Below are 15,561 nucleotides of genomic sequence, written 5' to 3'. Positions count from 1 at the left end.
TTTGTATTTCGATAGATATTTTAGAACAATCTAGTCATTAAAGCAAAATATGAGATAAATAGATAATTTGGTCAATTATTACGTAAATAAAATGTGAGATAAATAGATAATTTGGTCAATTACTTATCCCCTTCATTAATTTTTCAAAATATTACTAAACTTAATGCAATTTTTTAATTTCTTGTTTATAGATATTAAACTGGATTTAAATTTGTGACTCAAATCGGTTTTACCACGAAAAAGATTGAATTAGAAAAAAGTTAATTTTTTAAGTGAGTCAAAACTGGATCAGACTTTTTTAACCTACGATTAAATAGATTGGAGACAAGTTGATAGTAAATTAACTTGTAATTCATCAGTAATAATCTGTTTTTGCTATAGTTTTTTTTATCATAATTATTTAATATTTGTAATTATTTAATATTTCTAATTATTTAGATTGAATTTAATAAAAAAAAACTAATTATGTAGTTGACATTTAATTTTTAATTATTATTTTTATAATAATATTTAGTAAAATGGATATAAAAGAAATAAGTCGAATCAATCCATTTTTATTTTTACTTTACCTTTTATAATATAATTATTAATTGACTTTTTTTTAAAATATATAATTGTTAACTATTTTTCTTAAATTCTGTTTATCTTTTACTTTCTCTATTTTGTTTACTCATTATATTAATAGTTTCTATCACCAACTATTAGTTATTTCTTATTATTCTTATTGTTTTTTCTTATTTATTATCTTAATCAATTTAGATGATATAACATCATCATTTAATAGAATAATTTACTAAATAAAATATTATATGTTTTGATATTATATAACATATAGATAAGAAAATACGTAATTAACCGTTACAATTATCCAAAGTAATAATTATATAAATAAAAAACATATTTAAAGAATCTTCTAAACGCAGAGTATCTCAAAAGAGTTAAACTGTTATACAAAACATCCATATATCTCAACTACAGTATCTTCTACTCACACCGAATGGTGAAAATTGTCAAAGAAATTATTGCACGCACAAACAGTCAACAAAAAAACAAAGGTAAACTAATAGACAAAGAAATTAACATATCATAGTTTAATATAACAAATCATAGATCAGCATTCACAACAACTCATCAAACACATGATCATATCACAATTTGACATCTATACTCATTTATCCAGATCCGATGCTAACATAGACTTCACTGAAGGCATACACTCATGGTAGTATTTATACTCTGCATAATCATAAACAAGGGTAACTTAATCTACTTTCCCATGAGGTTAATCTTCCCCTCTTCAGACCCAAAATGGCTAAGGTAGACCTCCTCTCATTCTCTTCGCCACCCCATTCATCTCGACATGAGTTGAATGGTTGGTAGAATATCAAGATACATTTCCTCTAAAGTCTCACTTTCAAGCATTCACCACAACTTACTTGAACATAAAATCTCTCCTTGAGATTTGTCTCACAACACACATCTTTCATTCTCACAACATACTCATACCATTTCAAAAGCATCAACAATTATCAAAACATATTCACTGTAAACCAATCACACAATAACAAAATTTTCTTCACAACAACTCACTACACACACTAGACAGGGAAAACAACTTAGAAACACTCACCAACAACTCGGGAATGGTCCAAAACCCCAAAAACGACCTAAAGAACGTCTAAACCTGATGTCTAAAACCCCAAATTTGAGATCCCAAACCACATAGTTATTGTCATACAACCCAAATTCACTAGGCGCTTACCACCAAACGTTCTCCACCAGACGCTCTTCACCATATGCTTACCACTAGATGCTCACCACTAGACGCTTACCACGAGATGTTTACCACTAAAAACTCATTACAAGACACTCGTCACCAGACGCTCGTCACCAGACGCTCGTCACCATACGCTCGTCACCAGACGCTCTCCATCAGACGCTCACCACTAGACGCTTACCATTAGACGTTTACCACCAGATGCTTACTACTAGACGCTCTCCACTAGACGCTTATCACTAGACACTCACTACTAGATGCTTACCACCAAACGCTCACTATCAGATGGTTGTGATAATCAATTATCTAGGGTGATAATCGATTATCTTTTCATAAGTTTTATAACTGGAAAATTGTTGTGAAAACCTCTTTGGAATAATTGATTACCATCAGGTGACATCCAATTATCTTAGTGCATTTTTGCTGGAAAACTGCGTTTTGAAGCAGAATGGAGGAGAGACAAGCTTCAAGGTCTGCAGAACATGATGTTGAGCAAGAAATAAAGTTCTTTGCTATAGTTTGGGTTAGATTTGACTTTTTTGTAATGTTGTAGAATGGTTAAGTGTTGGAGTGTATCGAAATATGTGTTTGATCATTAAGCATGAGAGGTGAAGGACATGTGTCTTATTGTTGTACCTAGTAAATCTTAAGACTATTTACCTATGATACGGGATAACGACTCTCTTTGGCCTTGTGTACGAAAAAGGAGTGTTGCTCGAGTGTTGAACCTTCTTTGTATGGGGGAATGATGTTTTGCCTAATCTTTGTGTGATAGGGAAACGAGTACTTTAGCCGTGAAGGCGGGACGACTCAAGCGAGCCTGTATGAAGAAGCTATAGGTGGCCTGTATGGGGAAGTTACAAGTGTGTGAGGTAGACGACTAAAGTGTGACTGAGTCTTTTATTGTGGAATCCATAGTATTGTGGATGCTCATGGTGATGTTCATGATGGGGATATTCATGATGAAGATATTCATGATAGAGGTACATGTGTTGATCGTGATGACGATGATGCTTAGAGGATGCTACATAGTTAGTGATTAGGCCATAAACGTAGTGTTGTTAGCATAAGTGTTGATGAGTGGATAGACTGATGGTCTATGTGTGTTATGTTCGTGATGGAATCCAAGATCGAGGGATCGCTGCAGATTTGCATTTGACGATGAAACTTAATGATTCTTTGTGTAGTTAATTTTACATATGGGGTTGCTTGTGATGTTACGTATTGTTATTTGTTAATCATATCTTGTATTCTTATGATTGGTGTTATTGGTAGCTTACCCATACTTGTTTGTGTTTGTGGTTGATCTTATCGAAGATGACCATATAATGGATTATACATGAGTAGATGATATTGCAGATGTTCCTGAAGTATGATAGATTAACGAGATGATGGAAAATATTTGGGATTTTGTTAAAGTTCTTTGATTTAGTGATTTGAGATAATGTAATTTGGAGTTATTTTTATTTACTTGGTTATTTGAATTACTTTTTAATAATGTTAATTGGACATTGTTTTTTAAACTATTACGATTATATTTGTTTTTGCATGTTTGAATAATGAGGTTTTTGAAAAATATGTTTCCACACTAGAAGAATGTTTTGAAATATTCATATTTTGTAATAACTCGTGACACTCGAAATTTGGAGCATTAAATTTTGGTATTAGAGCCTAGTTTTCAAAAAAACTTTAGGATCTTGGGAAGTGAGCTCATCTAGCTTTTGTTATGACACTATAATGGATGCTTATATGAATAATTGTTTGGATGATTATGTTTAAATAACTGTTATTGGTGTGTATGTATGAAGATGTCTTGTATACCACGATCCCTTACCAACACCTCTAAGGACATTGCTCGTGCTCTCGAGCAGATGGTGTACGCACTACGGGGACATCATGCAGGACTTGTCCTAAGGCACAGTGCTAGTTGAATTACTATCTACGCCATAATTCATCAAAGTTCAATGGAAAGGCTACTCCTGATGAGGCATATGATTGGATCTACAACAAGGAAAAAATCTTTGGAGTGATCAAGTGTACTTGATAGCATCCTTCTTGGCTGGGTTGGGCCAAAGCTAGAAAGATGCAATGGAGATGGTCTCTTAAAAATATATGGTGCGAAAAATGGTGAAATAAGATCCAAGGGTTGTGCAAGCTATGGTGAACAAGGAAGAAGGCTCACGACCTTAGGTGAATAAATGGTGATGATATGATGTTTGGTAGCTCAAATAGAGATTAAACTTACTCAAAAGGAATTAGGGAGACATCATGAATTGTCCTAATCTTGATCTAAAAAGTTATTATGACAAAAAAAATAACAGCATAACATAATAAACCTATCTTATATTACTTCATGAAAAACAAATTAGAACCAAAAGTCTATAACCATTGTTGTTGGATATCTTATGAAAAAGTTTACATGCGAATAACAGTAGATACGCTAATGAATGAAAACACAAAAATTCTTAAGGAATATTAAAAACATTATGTAAAGAGAAAGAATGGTATACTATACAAATTCATTCTTGATGAACACATAAAAACAGAACACATTGGTTTTAGTGAGTTTACACAATGCACAGTCTCAATCATAAAAAAGTCTCAATCATAAAAAAGCGAATTACAAAAATGGACCAATACAAATTACTCTAGCACATATCAACCCAACTATACAATAAGCTCAAGTCTATATAAACTAACAGCAAGTGTAGATATAATTACATAACAATAAATAAAAAATCTTAACTAACTAAAAAATATATTAATAAGGCATAAATAAAAAATGAAATTAATTTCTTTCCAAGATAATGAAACTAGAGACTACTTTCCAAAGAAAAAATGAAGAAATTTGAAAATATTTAATTTCAATTCTTATCACATAACACAACTTCAATGTGAGAGTAAATTGTACAGGATTACAAAACCTATTGAGCATATCATGATCACAATAAATAGTTTATTATTCTGTTTGATAAAAACTCCTAACAACTTACGTGAGGTAGTTGAGTATGAGCAACGTGTAGCTATTTACGTACATTAGTTGTCATAAAGATTCACAAGAACGGTTTTCCTGCTTGAAAATCCCTGCAGAAATTTGTCTACCAATGACTGAACATCATTAGATGCAGTCAGAAACCTTATAAATAGCCACCACCAGTACACATATTTCGTTGAGTTTGTAATTACTTGGGACATCTATTTTGACAAACAGGTAGTTAGTTGGTTGAAGGATTTAATTAAAGATATTATTACACAATATTACGTCGACAGTAGCTTCTACATATATAAAACTTGGAGGTTCGAGAAAATCTTTTACCCATAGGAATTAAATACATGTTAAAAACATTTACAACTTATGTTTCGTGATCATTTAACTAAGTTAAACTTATTAACATTTTTTAGTCAAGGTCACCTATACTTAATTTTTGAACTGTTTTAATTTTAATCATTGACTATATATATTTTATTTTGAACTTATTTTTAATGGAAAAATAAATTATAATAAAAATATATGAAGTGAGATTGAACTAAATCCTGCAAGTTATTTATTTTTAAACTGTAAGGATCCCTATCCAGGCCATTGGCTTGAGAAGTTTAATAGGGGGATTGCAAACTAAAACCCCTTCTAGGGAAAGAATAATAATAAATACAAGGCATCCTTGCTTATAAACTAAAGTTAGTGTGTATATTAATTAATTTTTTCATATTAATTTCCTTAAAAAATATTTTCTTAACTTTATACATATATTAATTTTAATAAAAAAAAGTTTTTTATTTTTTATTTTTTTTAAGGTTTAATCATTTAGAACATCTTTATTTTTGTAGGGTTTTCTCAATTATGTCCTCGTATTGTAAAATCTCTCAGTTAGGTCCCTGAATGTGAAAAATTGGATCAATTTAGGACTTGCCGTTAGAATGAAATCAAAACGCAACTTTGCAAAACAAACGCAACACTCGTGGTATGGCCGCACCCATTAGCGCCACTCGCACAACCATCATCAACCACCGCGGGAACCCAGAACAACCATCCTCAACCACCACGGGAACCCAGAACAGCGAGAAAGGAAGAACCCAAAACGAAACATCAAGAACACAAGAAATTCCCATAACTCCAACTCAGATTCCAATTTGAAACCCCCAAAATCATAGAACAGACAAAACCCTAAATTGCAGGATCCAAAACCCCAAATTCACAATTTCAGAAACCCTAGCCCTAATGTTGCAAAAGAAGAACTACAATTTTCGTTCCAATCTACAGAAAAGAAAGCAAAAGCAACCCCCAGATCGCGAGCCCAACACACGTTCTCCCTTCGCCGCGAAGACGCTGGAGGGCAAGATCCTCGCGTCGCGAAACGTCATGCTTGAGCCCCTTGAAACTCGTCTCTCCTTCCCTGTGAGAAAACCCCAAACAGAACCCAGGACGGGGAAAGGAGAAAGAAAGGAACGAACAACGCGCCATCACGATCTACCCGAAGAATACGAAGACGCTGTCGAGTCGCGTTCTCTCCACGCTGTCATCGTCACCGCCATTTGTCCCAGCATGAAACGGAAAAGCCCTCTTCTCCTTACAAGACGAACTAGAGTAGAGGAGAGAAAGGAAAACATTGCCTCCCTCTGTAAGACGAACAGAACGCAATAACGTTGCGTTTTGATTTTCATTGAAGTTTTTTAAATATGTAAATAAAAGAAAGTCAGCTCAGCGACCAATGTGTGGCACATCAATAAAACTTGGTAATGTCACTCTGCCACACATAACATTTTTTAACGCCGTCCACCCAAATTAACAACAAGCCCTAAATTGATCCAATTTTTCACATTCAGGGACCTAATTGAGAGATTTTACAATACGAGGACCTAATTGAGAAAACCCTACATAAATAAATAAATAAGGATGTTCTAAATGATTAAACCTTTTTTTTAAATGTGTATCAAGTTTATACATGTTTAGATTATAGTAAGAGAACTTAATACTTTTATTTACAAAAGCACGTTTCAACATTAAGCCATTGACTCTCTATCATTTTTTAATGTTCCAACCATTGAATTGTGAAAAATAATTTATAAACGGGCCACACACTTTTTTGTATTTGTTTTCGTTCAAGCGTTAAGCAAAAGTTTTCAAGTATTAGAAAATCGATTTCCCTTATATTTTGTTAATTCCTGAATTTTTTATAATAGAATATTTTTCCAACAATACTGTTGACTCTGTTGACGGTTACGCACATGCCACTGGAATTTCCTGGATTTAAAAATCTAGGTGCTCCCAACAGAAACAAAACAAAGAGTTTTGTTTCGATTGATGCCCAACGCCACTACACAGAATGATATATGCCTGCAAAAATACTCATTCATTCACCATAATTCATCAAAATATCCAACTCATTCTTATTTCACATAAGCATTAGAATTTCAAAAGATATTCATTCATCAACCAACATAACCAATTTCTTTTATCATCATAATTTAATATCACGTATGTATTTGCACGCCCTCATCATCAGTATCTTTTCAATTACCAGGATTTCACACACAAAAATAAGAAGAACAAATCATTTGCATTGAAAGAACATAAAACTACTAAGAAATAATTAAATTCAACTAATTAAGAGATCATAAATATCAAGAATTAAACAAATAAAAATATTAAGTTTTCCTTACCTTGAAATAGTTTTTCCTAAAGTTAAAATTCAACAACTCAAAGTTAAGAAGTGAACTTTAAACCTAGCTCAATTTCACAAAACCAACTTGTAAGGTGAGGTTTGCACCTACTTATATATTATAAATTGGTCTTATCTCTAGTCGATGTAAACTTCCAACACTTAATAGAATGAGCTACTTCCAACAAGGGACCTATACAAAGTATCCAAAAAAAACAAAAATTCAGTATATTGTAGATTAAGCAGAGAGGGTCTGTTCTCTCAATTTTCCTTATTAAGATTGATGACTAAAATAAACCGAAAATTAGAAAAAAATGGTCCTATAGAGTAAGTAGAAACTTATCCTCTTTTGAAATCTGATTGGTCCAAATACTATGGTGTAGTTAGATTTTGAAAAGGATGAGAAGTGAGGAAGAAATTGACACTAGTGCAAAAAGATGATTTAACAATCGCCTAATAGGCTTTAGTTTCAAGAAAAATGAAGTTTTTCAAAATGAGGTGACAATTTTTGAAATTATTTGTATAATTATATGCTTCAGTTCTAAAATAATTGAAGCATATATTAACATAGGCTTTGGTTCTAAATAATCTAGAATTGAAGCCTATCATGTGATTGTCTTTTGGAAAATATTTGCACAAATATAGGTTTTAGTCTTTTAAAATCGAATCCTATAGTAATGCAAATTTGTTTATAAATATCACTATATACGTTTTGAAAGGCTACACTCATGCAGTCAAAAATAAGCTTCAATTTCACGAAAGGTTCTGCTGCACAACATTGTTGTATTATTCTCTTTCGTCGCTGCAATTTCACGTTTTTCTCCATTATAGTTTCGTTGAGGTTCATTTTTGTCTTCATTATTGTTTATCTTCCTTCTCGTTTCACGTTTATCTCTTTCTTTCATTCTTGTTTTCCTCTTCCTTCTCTTATTGTTTTTCTTCGTGCTTTGGTGCCACCATTGCATTTTAGTAGTCATTGTCACATTTTTGCGTTGGAATGACGCAACATTGCAGGCTTGTCTTGGTCTTGATCTGTTGAGTTTGGAATGCCACATCATTGTTGTTGTCTTAGTTGTTGGTTCGTGTTTGAGCGGTTTGTCTTGATCTTTCTCATTCTTACTTTTGTTCTTGCTCTTACACTTGCTCTTGTTCTTGGTCACGTTTGATAGAAACCTATTACTTTTATGTTATTTTTTTTTTTTTAATTATTTTATACTTTGCTTGTCTTTCCAACCAAATCCTATTTTTAAATAGGCTTATGTTGAAAACCAAAGTCTAAACTCCAGTTTTTTAACCTCGTCTAGATATGCTTTGATTATAAAATTGAAATATAATGACAAAAAGAAACCGATGTCAAAGCCCTTCATTGCACTAATGTGAGAGAAGAAAGGGTGAGAGAATTTTTATTGAGAGAAAGATGAAGAAAGAAAAACGCTTAAATGCTTACTTCGTTCACATGTTAAGAGATGAATTTCTATTTAGTACCCGGTTTTAAAAATGAAGACATTGGGTCCACAAAGAAAGAACAAGTTCAACAAATCATCAAAGAAAAAGCTGAACAAGAGAGAAAAACAGCTAGACAGCAGAAGAAAGAAGAGAAAAAGTAGGCCACATCAGCATGGACTTAACGTCGTTGCTATCAACTTAACGGACATGACCTTATTCATACACTTTTCAAAACATAGGGACCCAATGTCTTCATTTTTAAAACCGGATACTAAACAGAAATTCACCTCTTAACATGAGGATGAAGTAAGTATTTAACCCAAAGAAAAATAAGTAGTGTGTGGATGTGTAGACGTAACATTACATAAAAAATGACATTGAATATCATTTGATTGTTATTTCAAATTATGCGTAGAAGTTTATCTAGGAATAATTATGTTTCAAACAATACTCAAGATTCTTAATTTGGAATAGTTGAATGTCCAAATAATACTCACGTTATTTAATCAAGTAGCTGGATTTCAAAACATACTTGTATCTTGACAATGTTAGTTTAGTTAGAGAAACTTACATCAAATGTAAATCTTTCTTTTCCTTAAGTTTGGTTACATTACATGTTACTAAATTTAAACTAATAAAAGGAGAGTTTTTATAAGCTAAATTTTTTAGAAGTCTTTTATCGATCATTTATCATGTTAAAAATTGTGTATACTGCATATCATCGTACAAAATACTCTTAAAAACTGTCACAAAAATTTAATATACAATTCAACTTTTTGTTCATTTTACTTGTTTTCACAGTATTCAAGTTTAAATCAGTAATTGTCATAACATAACAAGTGTATCAATGTACTTGTGAAAAAAAAAAAGTTAAACGAGTATTAAATATAAGACTATTATATATTTATATATTATATATTTTTTAATCTCTAACTAAAGACTAAATAATGAAAAATATTTAATTACACTAATACTCATTAATTGTTACTAGTAACTAACGTACAGAGTTTCCCATCATCTATTCAAATTTATGGATAGATGGATATCTGTATATAGTTCTAAATATAATGTTTTTAAAGAATAATCTGAAAGTATTTTCTCATAATAAATGTTCCAATGATTTGATGATAATCATTACAAAAGAAGTGAAGCATGTATATGTAAGAGAAAAAATAATCATTCATCTATAACAAAATAGACACGTACACGTATAATAATAAACTATGTCAGAAAAAAAAAATGCAAAAGATGCAAAAGTTAAAAAAAAAACATAACAAATTATAATAAACATGATTAATTATATAGTAATATATTTTGCTACACCATTAAACTATCAAAAACCCGATTTAAATTTCTTACACATTAAAAATTAGATTTTTTTTTCTTGAAAAAATAGTAGACATTATCTCAGACTATTAAAGCAACTACCCTTGTACGAAAAAGCGTAACTAGTGTACTATGTATAGGTTTTAAATTATTATAATTTATTATTAAATAAAATAATATGATATCTAACGGAGAGAGGTTGCTGTCGGCTCAAAAGACGGATCTTACTGTGTCTATCTTTTGAGGAGTCCCGACACTCTTCTCTCATCACTTTTTCTTCTCTCCTTTTTACACTCTTTTGTTTTTTCATACATTAAATTTTGATTGGCCAGTAGTACTGTTTGGTTGGTACCAAACGAAACGAGTGAGTAGGACGAATACAGAGTGTGAAATGGTGTACAGCTAGCACAACTGCCAAACAAGTCCCTTATCGGGATACAACGTCTTTGGCTGCCTGTGGTTGGTTGAGGATATATTTTCATTTATAAAAACACCCATGCTTTGTCCCTACTCTTTCTCATTCTACCACCTCACATTTTTTAAAATTGTTTAAAAGTAATTAAGGTTAAATAGTAGATTAGGTTACCACTGACTTGTTTTTATTGTTAAAAAATTAATACAAATATCTTAATTGTTAGTTTTATTTGAAATATGTTAGTAGTTAAGCTAATTAAACATATAATTGGTCTTTAATTATTATGTGTGCTTATTAATTGAAAAATAATATTTGTATGTAAATCATTTTGCAGGGAGCTTTTTATCTTTTAGATTTTGTTTGGTAAATTTAAATCATAAGTGTTTCTTTGAATGTCAATATATTTTTTCTTCTTAGTAATATATATATATATATATATATATATATATATATATATATATAATACATTTGACAATTAATATATCTCAATCATTTACTATTTCAATCATAACGGAATTTAAATAAAATTGATAAAATTAAAAAATTTATGTTAGAATGATTTTTTTTTTCTTGTAACTAAAAAGGAAAAAGAGTCAATATTACTATATTAAATCCATTAGTTAACCATTAATTAACAAGGTTTAAAAAAGTATGACAAATGATAATAAAAAATTAATTTAAAAACATTGGAGTAGAATTGTTTTAATGAAAGATGTCAATAATGGTATCTTTACAATATAATTTTCAATATATTTTTAATTTCTATTTTAAATTTCTTAATTAATTCTTTAAAATATTGATTAGGATGATATCTTGTATAAGTAAATGCTTAAGTAATTGATATTGATAACAATAATAAGTTTTTTGTAAGTTTTCATTGTTCTCCTTCAATATATTTTTTCGTTCGTTTCAGTTCATTTTTGTTCTCTATTAAAAGGATTGTGCTTTCTTATAAACTACCAACAGTCAATTTTTTGTCTAATGATCATTTTTCAAGAGAAGCTATATATAGAAGAAAACTTGAAGAGAAATAGAAGAAAACTTGAAGAGAAGATGTTGTTGATGCTAGTGCAAGAAAGATAACACAAGAAGAATAGCAACGAAAAAAGAGAATAGAAAGAATATCTTGTTCATATAGCATCTAAAACTCAATATCTTATGGGGAAAAAATCTTAGCAAACACAGAATACTTATATTGTCTATATCTTCTCCTTGAGAGTTATCATCTGTATTCGTGATCTTAACATTGCTTGTGTGTTGTAAATTCGGAAGAGAATTAAAACACTTGTCTAGACGTGTTGTCTAGGGTTACATCCAAAAGTGGCTAAATTCAGTCTAGTCGTGTTGACTAGGGAACCAGGAGTGGTAGTAATACTTGTAAATCATGAGTGGTGAGAATACTATATGAGATCCTGAAGAGGCAAAACTCGTGTAATATAAAAATATTAGTGGAATTTCTTAAGAGTTATTAAGGGAGAACTAGACATAGCTAAGTTTAAATGAACTCCTATAAAAAATTTTGGCTTATTGTTTTCCTATTCAAAATGTTTTTCATTTATTCATCTTATAAAACCCAACATCTAGGCATCCTATAATTGTTATACATTCTTTTTACAAACTATTAGACACTGCTTTAAAAAAAGAATTTCAAAAATACTATTCTTCCCCTCTAGTATTTTTTTTCTCTAAGTTTTCAATAATAATAATAACAACAAAAGCACACGTGTGAGATTATTAGATTTTTTAATTTTTAGAGTGTTTAATTTATATATCACCATTCTATTATAAAAAAGTCATATAGCCATAAAAGCACTAATAAAAAATAGGATTTTTAAATCGCCTATTACGCCTCGGTTTTTAAAAACCCGAGACGTATAAAAAAGCGGTGGCAGAAATGTAATTTTAGAGACACTATATGCTTCGGTTCTTCTAAACCCGTTGTCCAAAAGAGTATACTGCCTCGGTTGATTAAAAGATCGAGGCAGAAAACTGTGGTGACCACTTAAAAAAAATAATATTTTAAACTGTAAATCAGACATTTGCTTTTTCGAAGAGAGATACTGCACCGGTTGCAGATTAAACAAAGTCGTATCACATTTATGCTTCGGTTTTATTGTAACCGATGCCTATATTAGGGTTTATGCCTCGTTTTTTCTTATAACCGATGGCTATAGTTGGGTTCGAGGGTTAAAGATCAAAACTTTATTCACTTTCACTGTTCTTCTTCCCAAGTCTCTGCGCAAAACCTCTCTACCTCGCCGTTCACCATTGCTCTTTGCTTCGCCGCCACGCCACTGCACCACCGCCCCCGTCGTCTCAGTTCCCACTACTAGGTGCCCCACTACCGTTGCTGGCTCAACCTCTGGACGTCGTTGTTTCAACTGTTCTTCATCGTCACCACTGGTCCTTGACTCCCCGCCGTCGCCACTTCCAAGTGCATCACTGCCGCCGTCATCTTCGTCACTGGTGTTGTTGATGTTCATCCGCCATTGGTGTTGTTGTTGTTGTTGGTCCGGTATGTTCTTCTCATCAACCACCGCCAACCTCTCCTCCCTTCTCCCTCCTCCACTCCTCCTCCATCGCCCCCCTCCTTTATTTTCTGATTGATGCATGTGGTGGGGTTTGGCTGGACTTGATCTGAATCGATAAAAGTTTGAAGCTTTGGAGAGGGGAAGTATTTTTGGTGTTAGCTTTCGATTTTTTTGTTTGATCTTGAAGTTTTGTTTTTTGCTACAACTCTTGGTTGGTCTTGGGGGATTCACCTCTGTAAGGTACCGAGTGAGGCTCTACTGAAGAATTGAAGTGGTTTGGAGCTAGATTGTGAAAAGAAGGTTCTTTTTTTCTTGGGGCTGTTTGTCGGCGATGAAGGGATTGAAGGGGGATTTTGTCCTTTGGTGAAATGAAAAAGCATCTCGGTTGTTCGATGAACACACGGTAAGGCTCCCTGTTTTCGGATTTTCGATGAACAACATCTGGGTTGTTCGCTGATGTATTGAACTGGAAGAGCTTTCTGGTTGTTGTCACCACCTCAGACATCCCCTTACTCAAAAGGATCCTCAACGACAGCCTCACATCGCCCTCTCCAATCTCTACCACCACCTCACCTCCGACGACATCGTCTGGGACAAGTTCATTAGCTTTCGTGGCCACAACTTGAGGCCTTACGTGGTCGGCGACTGGTGCTTTTCTTTGCTGCCCTTTCTCCTCATCCCGTTCTCTCCCAGCGGGATGGGCACCCTGCGCAGAACCTGTTCGATGGAAGGCTCGTGAAGGGAAGGTCCATGGTGGAAGAACTGATACTGCCTCGGTTTTAAGAGAACCGAGTCGAATCCTAGATACTGCTTCGGTTAAAGAGAACCGAGGCGAATCCTATTGACCTTTTACCTCGCCTACATATGTCTCGGTTCCCAAACCGATGTCTATTCCTTTAACTATACTAGTGAAGAAAACAACAATAATATTTACTAATATACAAACTTATATGAAATAAGTATATATTTTACTAATAGAATGATGGTAAATTAAATACAAAAAAATAAGTATATATTTTTTGTGAGGAAGTTTTCATTTTAAAACTAAGAAATTTATTATAATTTTGTTCTTACAAAACGTCTAAAAGGTTGAAAAAAAATATTATGACTATTAGTATAGTTTCGTTATCACATGTAATATGATTTATTTAAATATCAACTATAAACATAGAAATTTATACAAATTTATACAAATATATACAAGAATAAACTATATACAACAATATTTATATAATATACATATTAATTGTATCACACTATCAACATAGGACACACATGACAAATTATAATTGAATCACTTTCAATCAATATGCAGAAAATATCAATCACATTTCAATGAAATAGAGCAATTTCTCATCATTATCGCCTTTGAAAGACTTGTATTAAGTATGTTCTACCATATATTAACATATGACCCATCGAAAATACTATTAGTAAAAAGAAAACAACGTTAGTTTCTTGTTAAGGTGGGTACATGTGCTTATTTATTTCCCTATATCATTAGTGATAGAGAAATGAATTTCATGTTTAATACTACAACCTTTAGAACCCATTATCTCAGGTATTCTCACTACATGCACCCATAAAGTGTCACACTCATTGATTGCCTCTTTTTTAAGCTAGGTAACTTCAAGAAAGAATATGAGTTTAAGGGTGCAAGTTGGTGCATAGAAGCTATTGAAAGGTGGCTAATATGGGTCAGTTTTTGTGAGCTTTAGATGGTGGAATGGTGGTGTTTGAGTGTTATCTAGAGAGGTTAGGCTAACTCAAAAGGAAATGTGACTAGAGAAATCCTAGAAGGGGTGTTCTAGCCTTTGGTGGTCTAAAAGAGTAGTATTACACAATTTTGGCACCATAACAATACTCAATTCATAGTTAATTTTTACATGGAAGAGACACCTCTATTTATAAGAAAAGTAACCCTAGAGGTGTCTCCAAAATGGAGAAGCAAAACCCTAACTCTCTAACTTGAAGACCTACACAAAATATCCTCTCTATTAATAACACGCGACCACTATTAAGGTGAAATCCTCTTCATTAGGAGAAAAACACATGGCCACTACGAAGATAAAATTCTCTCCATTAGGAGAAGGACACATGACCCTTACTCTCTTAAAGGTAAGATGACTTGGATGCCCGTTCTTCTTTGCTCCTCAAGGTGGTTTTAGGCACAAGTTGACTATAAAGTCAACTACAAAATGTTTCCTCCATTAGATCATCTTCCAAGCCCAAAATGTTATACTACAAGGTCCAAAATACAATCCAAATGAAACAAAACCTCATTGATGGCCCAAGATGAAAAGAGTTTGGGCCCACCTTCCATATATGAAGCCAACTCTTCTTTAGTGTGTTTGGTCATGGTTATGAGTTATTTGTAAGACCTAGGAAAATTAGAAATATTTATAAATG

This window comes from Vigna umbellata, chromosome 3 (genome assembly GCF_029865625.1).
Source record: "Vigna umbellata cultivar VRB3 chromosome 3, Vumbellata_1.0, whole genome shotgun sequence".
Classification (NCBI taxonomy): Eukaryota; Viridiplantae; Streptophyta; class Magnoliopsida; order Fabales; family Fabaceae; genus Vigna; species Vigna umbellata.
This window is presented reverse-complemented; position numbering follows the sequence as displayed.